Consider the following 10,000-nt stretch of genomic DNA (forward strand, 5'->3'; position numbering starts at 1 on the left):
ACAGGTTTGTTCAGTGCTATTGGCAGAGGCATCCATCATCCCCTCCCTGACCACACTTTTGTCTAGCGAGAACTATGGAGATCAATAGAATTCTGTAGAGGGGAAATCACCTCAGCTTTAATGAGCTGCAAGTCTCAGTCTTGGCTTGTATGTTTAAGTTTCTTTTTCCTTTTAAAATTAGAAAATCAGGCACACATACCCAAATGCTATTCCATGGCGTGGGGGCAGAATACTGTGTATGTGCTCTTACTTTTCTAGATCAATGCCAGCTTTAACTTGTTTTTCTTCTGTAAAAAGATACAGCTGGTAGAGCATGGCTTTGGTAGCATACTGTTTAATAATATCCACCATATAGATGTGCTGCTAGGTTTTTGCAGGATGATTCTCGGAGCATCCAGTACCTCAGGACTTAAAGAAACACGGGTGGCCCTACTACTAGTGAACGGTTTGGTTGTTCCAGATAGCTGCAGCCCCGTGGTTTCCTCTGGCCTTGGAATAACACAGTCAGGTTGGTGGGGCACCTGAGGCCATTGTATAGGTTGGAAAACTGCGCCTGCTGGAGGTTGTAAATATAGTGGTCATGATGGGCCTGGTCATGTAGTAGCAGCCTGGCTGGTCTCTCAACTGCTGCTTTTTATTGCATTGCAGTGAATAAAATAGAAGCTAAAATAACTGTTGGGAAAGTGATGTCAGCATAGGCGTGTAAGTCTTCCTACCACCTTACACAGATGGGCAAAAGCAGGAGCTAAAGAGCTCCTTCCTTGTACCACCAAATAGAGCCCAGTCAGCAGGCCCTGCGGGCAGGGTATCACCAGCAGCATTCAGAGTCACAAGTAATCCTAGATGTCACAGGAGTCTCTCCTCTTCAAAGTGAATCTGTATGTTTTGAACAAGTCTCACAAGTATCAAGACATACTTTGATTCTTTTGTAGCCTTTTATACTTACACCAAGGAAAGGAGTGACTGGGGAGTGTACCCTTTTTGCCGATTAAATTGTTACTGAAGGCTGAAGCTTTTTCTGGAGTCTCACTGTGGTCCAAGCTGGCTTTGAACCTACTCTATAGGCCAGGCCAGCCTTAAACTCACGATCCTCCTACCATACCCTCCTTAATGTAGGAATTTCAGGCATGTGCCACCACACCCTGTTAGGAAGTCTCCATGTTGTAAAATACACCTGGGGTCCTCCCTGCTCATCTCAAATTTTGCATGAATAATCGAGATTTTATCCTCTCTTCACATCCATACCACTGCCCTCCAAGTTTAGGATAGGTGTATGTACTGTTATGTCTCCATTGTTAAATGGGAGAATGAGAGGGGCAGGGTTCAGAGTAAAACTGTAGAGAACTCTGTCAAGGAAGGAAGATGTTTCTGACTCCTTGTAATTCATTGTGTTTGCAACCGTTCTCTCCTAGTTAATCATAAAATGTATGATTTTGATCTCTAAGTCACCCGTCTGTGTTGCAGAACACTAATATTCTAGAAGTTACTATCTGTGTTTGGATACCCAATCATTATCCAGCCCCTGTCTTCTATCCCCTTTTCTGCCTCTAGGGTCACATTCCACATTTGGGTAAACCTTTTTATTTAGCATCTAAGTGTGAGAGAGAATGCTTTATATGTCTTTCTGTTTCTGACTTCTCCTAACATAATATCCACCAGTTCTATGTATTTTGCTCTAAATGTTAGTATATACTAGTTTTTTTTTATTGCTCAATAATATTCCAGTTAGTGTATATACTGTATTTTCTTTAGTTTAAAAAAAATTGTCAATGGACATCTCACATGATTCTGTATCTTAGTTATTAGGAATAGTGTATCAATAAAATAGGCATGAAATGTTTTAGGCATGAGTGTGTCTTAGGCACACACGTCTCTTACATGGTAACACCATTAGAGATGCCTCTACAAGGAGGAGTAAACGTTCCATCCTTCTGAATGTTATAAAGTGAGCTGTATTATTGATAGGGTAATTGGCTTTATAACTTCTGTTCAGCATGTGGACTGTTTCTGAGCGTGATTGCAAGGCGATTATAATTTCCAAAGCATCACTGGACAAATGTCTCAGTTCTCATTCAAAACCGTGATTTTGTCTGAGGTTTTTTCCCAGCCTCCCTTTGCTTTTCTTCCCACACATATAAGAACGAGCAATGTCATTGTATGTAGTTTACCTTGAAGCCGAAGGCTTTGTAGTATTTCTGTGTGCTTTAAGGGCACACACTCTTCTAAACAACATGTATTTTATTAATCTCCACCACTACTCCCTCTCTCCCTGGGAAAGAGGAATTATGTTTTCTATAATGGGTCACCAATAGTTGATCATATGTTTTGAATGAGTTTTGATTTTCAAGAAACTGTTTTAGTTACCGTGCTAGGTTGTACCTCAGTGTTAAGTTCATGGCTTTAATGGCGCATGTGATGATGAAAGGGTAAGGAGGCACCCATGGGGATTTGGATGCACTTGAGATGTTGAGTCACCGCTTTGTGTTGATCCTGAAATACTGACTGTGTGGAGCTCATGTCCCTTCCCCACAGTAATGAGGAGCTGTCTGGGTGCTGAATGTATTCTGGGCACTATGTTCTGTACTGCGTTAGGCGAAAAGAGGAATGAGACTCACCAAAAAAGCTGACAATTGAGTGGAATATATCTTTGCCTTTGAAAGTTAAAGCATGCTGAGAGAATCAGAGAGATTTGCTCTGGTTCATAGAACAAGGGAGACTACACGGATTGAGGATGGCTGTTAAAACAGAAGTACATGAACAAAGAAAAGAAAATGGAAGAGTTTCTCATCCACTTAGAAGCAGTCCAGTTCAGCTTATTATAATCATGTTGGCAATTTAAGTTGAACGGATTCAGTTCATATGTGACCACAGACAGAAGGTGCCCTATTTGGGAAGAAGTGAACTAGTGGGGGTAGGTAGCGTGGAAGGAAATGGAGGGGCTAGTCTGATCAAAGTATCTTGTATACATATCTGAACATGTCATGATACCCAATATCTGGTGCAGTAAATTTGTACCAATAAAATAAAAATTAGTAAAAAGTAAAGTATATCAAATAAAATTGAAGAAAAATAATACAAACATTACTAAATCAACTTTCACTTATTTAAAAGCATACTTGGAATTAGGTCATAAAAACTTGCAACATAATTTGGAATTAAATGTGACACAAGGCTGTGTCTTGGCAGCAGTTAAGAGCAAACAAGTTGAAGTGTGGAGGAATTTCAGGTGTGGTGAGCAAGACCAGTTCATAAGCTGCCCTGATACCCTTTGCAGATGTCACGTCTGAGCTCAGTTTACAGTGGACGTGACAGAGGTATCAGGCCCACAGGGCATGAGAGGACTTGTGAGGGAGGACCAGGGTGAGTGTGAAGGGAAGCACCAAGAGTTGCTTTGAGTGGGGATAGGCAAAATCAGACCTTTCAGCCTGCTGAAGAAGCCTCAGAGGATATCCTGTAGGATGGCTGCGTAAGGTCAGGCGCGGAAGGGTCTGACAACAATGGAAAGCTGTACTTCCTTCATAAGGTCAGGCGCGGAAGGGTCTGAGAACAATGGAAAGCTGTACTTCCTTCACAGATGAGGTAGCCTTTCCAAGGCTCTTCACTCTACCTGTGACCCGCCAATTGATTGTAGGCATCCAGGTGACTAATTATAAAATTAGTAATAACCAAATTTCCATTTGCGTGATATGGTAACTTCTGCCCTCTAAGTGGTAATAAAATGACTGTGACCAGTTCCTCCATGTTATAGACCGAGGCAGCGAACGCAGAGTGCGTGGAGCTTATCCGAGTAGTTCTTTTTTATGGGGAGTTTCCAGGCTTTTACAAACCTTTTGCACCGATTACATGTGTATCAGGTCGGAAATGTTGTCTCCCTGTGCAGTGCTCTTGGATGCTTTTCTGCTGCCATAAGCACTAAGAAAGGCTTAATTACAAGATCATATATACAACTACGCAGTGCCACATCTTCTGCTTCTCAGAAGTGCCATTGTGTTCTTTCCAGACAGTTTAGGTGAAATTCCAGGAGTACTAATTTGAAGTTGATTGAAGTTTCCATTTTTGTTAATGTCATTATCTGTGGTTTATCATTACCTTACATATATTTATAGTTTGCCTTTTACAAGTGGTAAAAAGAAAATGATTTATCTTCACTGGTTTGAAAAGAAGTACATAAGCTCATCCATCGCATGGTAAGTATTAATGTACTCACCATACTGAAAGGCTTTATCGTTCAAAAAGCACAGACTTGGAAGGTAGACCCTAGCTGTGCATTATATACTGTGTAGGCAGTGGGATTTAATGACCTTTGATTATCCATGATCATGGGTGCAAAGAACAGTTACTTGAAACCCCCAATTTATTCCTCGTGAATACAAACATTGCTATCTCGGGAAGCATCCTGTGGACTCCAGTTGGTTGATGTCTCCCCACTTCTGTTTTTCTTACACCTGAGGAATGGTCTAGTGTGTAAAAAGTGAACAGGTTGTGAGGTTGTTGGTAGATATGGTTAGAGGCCCTTGTGAAGGACTCGGATGACTACAGGTTAATCCTCAGCCTGAGGTGACATGAGAAGTCAAGGGGGCAGATACAGTGTTACCTGACCAGGAACCACATTACGTGCTTAGATGTGCATGTTTTACTTTTTTTCTACTTCAGGAAAATTTTATGGTAAAGTTGGATTTTTGTTGTTGTTGTTGTTGTTTTTAATGACCTGCATTTATATCAAACAACACATAAGAAAACACCTTTTGTTGGTTAACATTTCTTACTTTGGGGTTTGGTATAAAACATTGATTTGTGAAATTTTTGGAAACTTGTTGCGTCCCTTCCGACCAGCGGAAAATAAGGACGCGACCCGAGCGTTCTTCTCCAGGCAGTTTATTCAGGAACCTTTTCAGCAAGCTTCTTCTTTTCCTTCCTCCTTTTCCTTTCTCCCTTTCCTTCCTTCTTCCAACACCCCAGCGCCCCTTTATATCCTCTGCCTCAACCAATCAGCAGCCCTTACGTCGGTAGCTCCAATTGGTTCCCGACAAGGCGGGATGCATACGTCAGAGCAAAGCATGGCCCACAACCCAAATAAGGACTTGTTTACCAGGAGCAGAATTGCAAGTCATTTTGCCTGGCCGGTTGCCAGGCACCATCTTAGCGAGGGCGATAGCTTCAGCTTCCCACAGAAACTCTAGGTGTTTACTGTGGGACTATGCTATTTGCTTTTCTCCATTGACACAGTCACTCGGTATAGATGCCTTCTCTTTATCTGAGGGAAGGGTTATTTGGGCGCCAAGTTAGGTCATCGCATTGCTGCTTTTAGGATTTACACTTTCAGTATAAGCTATATTTTATGCACTTACTCACCACCAAAACCAAGAACTCCATGACAGAGTTAGAATGGGTAAAAACCATTAACTTTATGGCCTCTTTCCCTAACTCATGTCCTCTTGGCTCTCATTGTGTTTCTGCAGCGTCACCCACCGGCTGAGGTCACATTTCGGTTTTGATGCTTCTGCATCTCTTTGGAATTTACTTACCACTTAAGGCAAGTCAGATAAACAGCTGTAGTACCTGATACTTTTTGGCCAGGTAGAACATGCAAACCCTTCTAAGTGCTTCACCGTCTTGGCTGATTAACTTCCAAACAACTTTATGGGGAATGTAGAAGTATTACGACTTCTTCGAGGTACTTTAACCAGGACCCTGAGCACTGGAGAGACGTGCCAGAGTCACACTGTAAAAGCAGATGACCTAATTTCTGAGTGCAGCCTGTAATGGCTATGCCAAAGTGCTTTCATATTGGGGGGTAGTGTTTCGTTACACTATTTGTTGTGAGACTTGGTGGCTAAATAGTTTTAATGAGTCAGAAAGTACATAAGCTGATAGTCTAGGTAGCTAAGCTTACTGTCTAGCTGCAAACACATCAGGTTTCCCAGCATACCCCAAAAGGGAGCCCTCTATTTTTTTTTAACCACCATGACAGAGCTGTGTAATTCATTTACCAGTGTCACCCAGTACTATATGTCTTTATAAGAAGGAGTCTTAACATATAAGTGCTTAACCTTTACTTCTTAATGATGAGCTTTTAAATTGTTATTGTGCTGCCATAATTAGGTGTAATGCCTAAAATGCTGTGTATATGTAGCTATAAAAAGAAAGTAATGTGATCTAGGACTGACAGAACAGCTGTATCTAGAGGAAAAATCCTATGGAAGGTTGAAATTGAATGTGGTAACTGCAATTATCTAAAGGGAAGTCTATTACCTTATGATAAAACTGTCAAAATAATGATTTGGTACTCTCACAAATTGTTCAGAGAATCAATAAAACCAATATTACATCACGGTTTGAGAATTTAGGAATTCCACTTTCTCCTAATTCACAAGAAAACACTAATAGAGTTTAAGAATGAGCTAATCTTATGGTTTTGTTCCTGTTTCATCTTGTAACTCTTATTAGAGGAAATATTTTTGCTTGAGAAGCTTGATGAGCAACATTCTTGGAAAATATGAATAGTGTTTATGCACTGGTTCCACATAGGATGTCTGTAAAATGTGCTACTTTGCTTTGCAGGGACACAGAATACAGGATTTTGAATAGAACATAGGTAATTTCTTCTTTGGTCACTGCTTCTTTCAGGGCCTGGGGGCCAAGGTTGGTCTTTGATGTCATTGAATACAAACCAAGGAGAATGGCACTTTGAACTTGCATCACTCAAGTCCCCATGCTTTCCTGCTTGCTCTTTGCTGCCACACAAGCAAACTTCTGTGTTTTGATACAGGCTAACAGATTCCGTCAAGACACCTGCATGCTGATTGGTGGGCATAGATTCATGCTTTGCTTTCGTAACTAAGTCATCTACAGTTAGCTTCTTGTCTTGTTTTTGTGACTTGGGATATTTCCTGTAACTCATGCAGAACTCTGTTTTGGTGGGATTAGCATTTGCTTTTTGGCTATTGACTTGGTGATGTATCCACAAATAGCCAATGGCATGGAGTAATGATTCATTGATGACATACCCACCACTTCTTTGTAGCTCAAAGCCTAAGGATCTGTTAAGGAACTATTTTCAGGAACTTAATGATTAAAAAAAGATTTGAGTATTCTTTATTTGACCCATTCAGCAGTTTTTGCATACGGTGAAGGCAGATGTTAGTATTGTTGGCTCATAAACAATCTAGCAAAGCTTAAGTGACTGTTCCAGGAATACTTAGAAGCTGTAAGAGCTAGGAGATGGATGTGAGTCATCCAAGTCTACATGTCCTGTCACCTTTGTCATGTCCCTGAGTGCAGATATGATCATCAGAGGCTATGAACAAGTGAGGAAATTCAGGTCTTGTGATTTCAAATCCACCCTCTTTTAATTGTTGACTGGGATGTAGACAACAAACCTGCCCATTTGATGCCCACATGCTTAGCTTTGCTTATTGCCATGTAACTTTTTCTCCTTCTTACTTAAGTCTCGTCCTTTATAATTTGTGGTGTTTTTTGGCTTGTATTGGAGTTCCAGTTTGACATTGAGCCATTACCCTTGGTAACATTTCTGGGAGTCCTCCACAGATCACTTCTTTGAAAACCAGGTAATATTTGCCTGCCGATGTTAGAAAGCTTATAAAGTTTCTAACATGGTGCTTGGCACATAGCAGATACTTAATGTGATAGTGACTTTTTTCTGTAAGGGGTTTTCTCTCAGCCTGGTGTGGTGGTGTATGCCTCTACTCTCTCAGCTGGGGAGGTGAAGGCAGGGAGATGAGGAGTGTCAGGCCAGTCTCAACTATATAGTAATTTCCACTATATTACATGAGACTGTCAGGAAGGAAGGTGGGAGAAAGGGAGGGAAGAAGGGGGGAAGGAAGAGAGAAAGGGAGGGGAGGGAAAGGAAAGGAAGGGCAGGAAGAAAGAATATGAGTGTATGATAGGGAGAAAAAGAAGGGGAAGGGGAGAAAGCCAACAGGAAGTTTTCTTTCTTCTATTATTTATTTAATTATTTACTACATATGAATTTGCATGTATTTTATACGTCAGGCTACCATATGGTGGGTGAATTTTACATATCATTTTTTCCAGCCTTCCCTTCATCTCTCTTAACTTATAAAGTGAGCAAGCACACGGTGTTCTCGTCTGTCATTCATATCAGTAGTGAAGCTGTGTGACAGTAGTGTCATGTTCCAGCCCCATCTCCAGAAAGTCTACACACGCTCTTCCATAAACACGCATGTCATCACACTTTCAGAGTATGTAACACAAGTCAGTTTTCTCAGGATGACCTAACTTGTAAAGAATCTACAGATAACTTAGAGGTTTTCTTGCTTGCTTTCTTCTTTCTTTCCTTCTTTCTTTCTTTTTTTTTTTCTTTTAAATTTACCTTCTTTTATATCCACTAGCTTCACAATTCTTAAAGTGGAGAAATCAAAATATAGGTGAGTTATTTTTCAAAAGTGGATTTGATTTGGAGTCTCCCGATGTTTCCTTCTCTACTCCTCTTTATCAAATATACTGTATACTCATTGGATGCCTTCCGTGTGAGGCATTGCTGGGCATAGGTGGAGAGGATTGGCAGTGCTGCCCTATGACTCTTCTATAGCTAGAGTTTTCAGTGGTTTTTTTTTTTTTTTAGCTCACTCTTGGTTTTTGCACTTCCTTTTTGACTGTTTCTGTTCAGTTTTCAAACTGTTGATTGATACTTGGTTTTAAAAACTAGGTAGTGTGTTTAAGAATAGTCATTAAATATGTATGTATCAGTGTAGGCCAGTTAAAAACACTAAAGATTGTGATGTGATTTGGGAATTTATTTTTCCTCGTAGTAATACACAACACACACACACACACACACACACACACACACACACACACACATACATCGTTGCTTTTACCTATGTGTAGTCACACCTGAAGTAAGCAAAAAATGAAAAGACCCTGAGTTATTTGTAAAATGTGAAAATGCAAATATTAGTTAATGGTTTTACTGTGTGACATGTGAAGCATCAGGTTGTCACCATTGCAGGGAGAGAGTCTGTCCTGGAGATGAGGAAAGAGGGCCACACTGTCTATGATACCTTTCATCAGCTGAGTGTTCTTTACGTCAGCAGCATGCTGACCATGTTCATTTGGGGCTGCTCACCTGCCTTTTGGCTTGGAAGACAGATGATTGTATCTTTCAAAGTATGAAAGATGAAAGAACTGGAGAAAATGGGGCTGACAGATGGGTGGCAAAGGGGTTGATGGTGTTTTCAACATTTCCTGTCTAATTAGACATTCTGATGGCTATCATCAAGAAAACTGACAACAAATGCTGGCGGGGATATGGGGAAAGAGGAACTCTATTCATTGCTGGTGGGAATTCAAATAGTACAGCCATTAATGGAAATCAGTGTGGAGGTTTCTGAAAAACAAAAAACAAAACTGAAAACAGAACTACTGCACTACCCAGCTATATATGCCAGTTCTGGCCATCTACCCAAAGAACTCCAGAGCCTGCTGCCTACCTGAACATCTGTGCTCCCTGCTACTCTATTCACAGTAGCAATGAAATGGAATCAGCCTAGATACCCATCTATCGATGAGTGCGTAATGAGAATATGGTACACATATACAATGGAACTTTATTCAGCTGTTAAAAAAATGAGATTGACATTTTCAGGAAAAGGGATGGAGTTAGAAAGTATTAAAGTAAGCCAAGTGACTCAAACTAAGAGAAAAAAAATGTGCTCTCTTATATGTAGACCCTAGTTTATAGTGTGCCTCTGTGTGTATGTGCGTGTGCGTCCATGTGTGCGTGCATGTGCGTGTGTGTGTGCGCGTGTATGTGCGTGTGTGTGTGCATGCGTGTGTGTGTGTGTGTGTGTGTGTGTGTGTGTGTGTGTCTTTCTGTCTACAAATGTGGGAAAATCCGAAGACTATGGAAAACAAGACCTAGGAGAGAACACAGAGATGTGGAGAAGATGAAGGCGCATGTGACAGTGTGGGAAAGATTCTGGTGGGTTAGCATGCAGCAAGGGGAGGACGGGCGAGC

General features: G+C 40.9%; 1 protein-coding gene across 3 annotated transcripts in view; it reads left to right on the forward strand.

Moving 5' to 3' along the window:
• The window catches only part of Cdin1 (CDAN1 interacting nuclease 1), a 201,085-nt gene that overhangs the window by 68,754 nt on the left and 122,331 nt on the right, over positions 1 to 10,000 (forward strand). Inside the window, exon 1 of one of the 3 annotated variants that reach the window (XM_051144352.1) lies at positions 5,222 to 6,595. The exons of the other annotated variants lie outside the window; for them this stretch is intronic. The gene's annotated coding sequence lies outside the window, so the exon portion shown is untranslated. Of the gene's footprint in view, positions 1 to 5,221; positions 6,596 to 10,000 lie in introns of those variants that run through there. 3 annotated transcript variants of the gene reach the window in all.

The sequence above is a fragment of the Acomys russatus genome, chromosome 4 (assembly GCF_903995435.1).
Source record: "Acomys russatus chromosome 4, mAcoRus1.1, whole genome shotgun sequence".
Classification (NCBI taxonomy): Eukaryota; Metazoa; Chordata; class Mammalia; order Rodentia; family Muridae; genus Acomys; species Acomys russatus.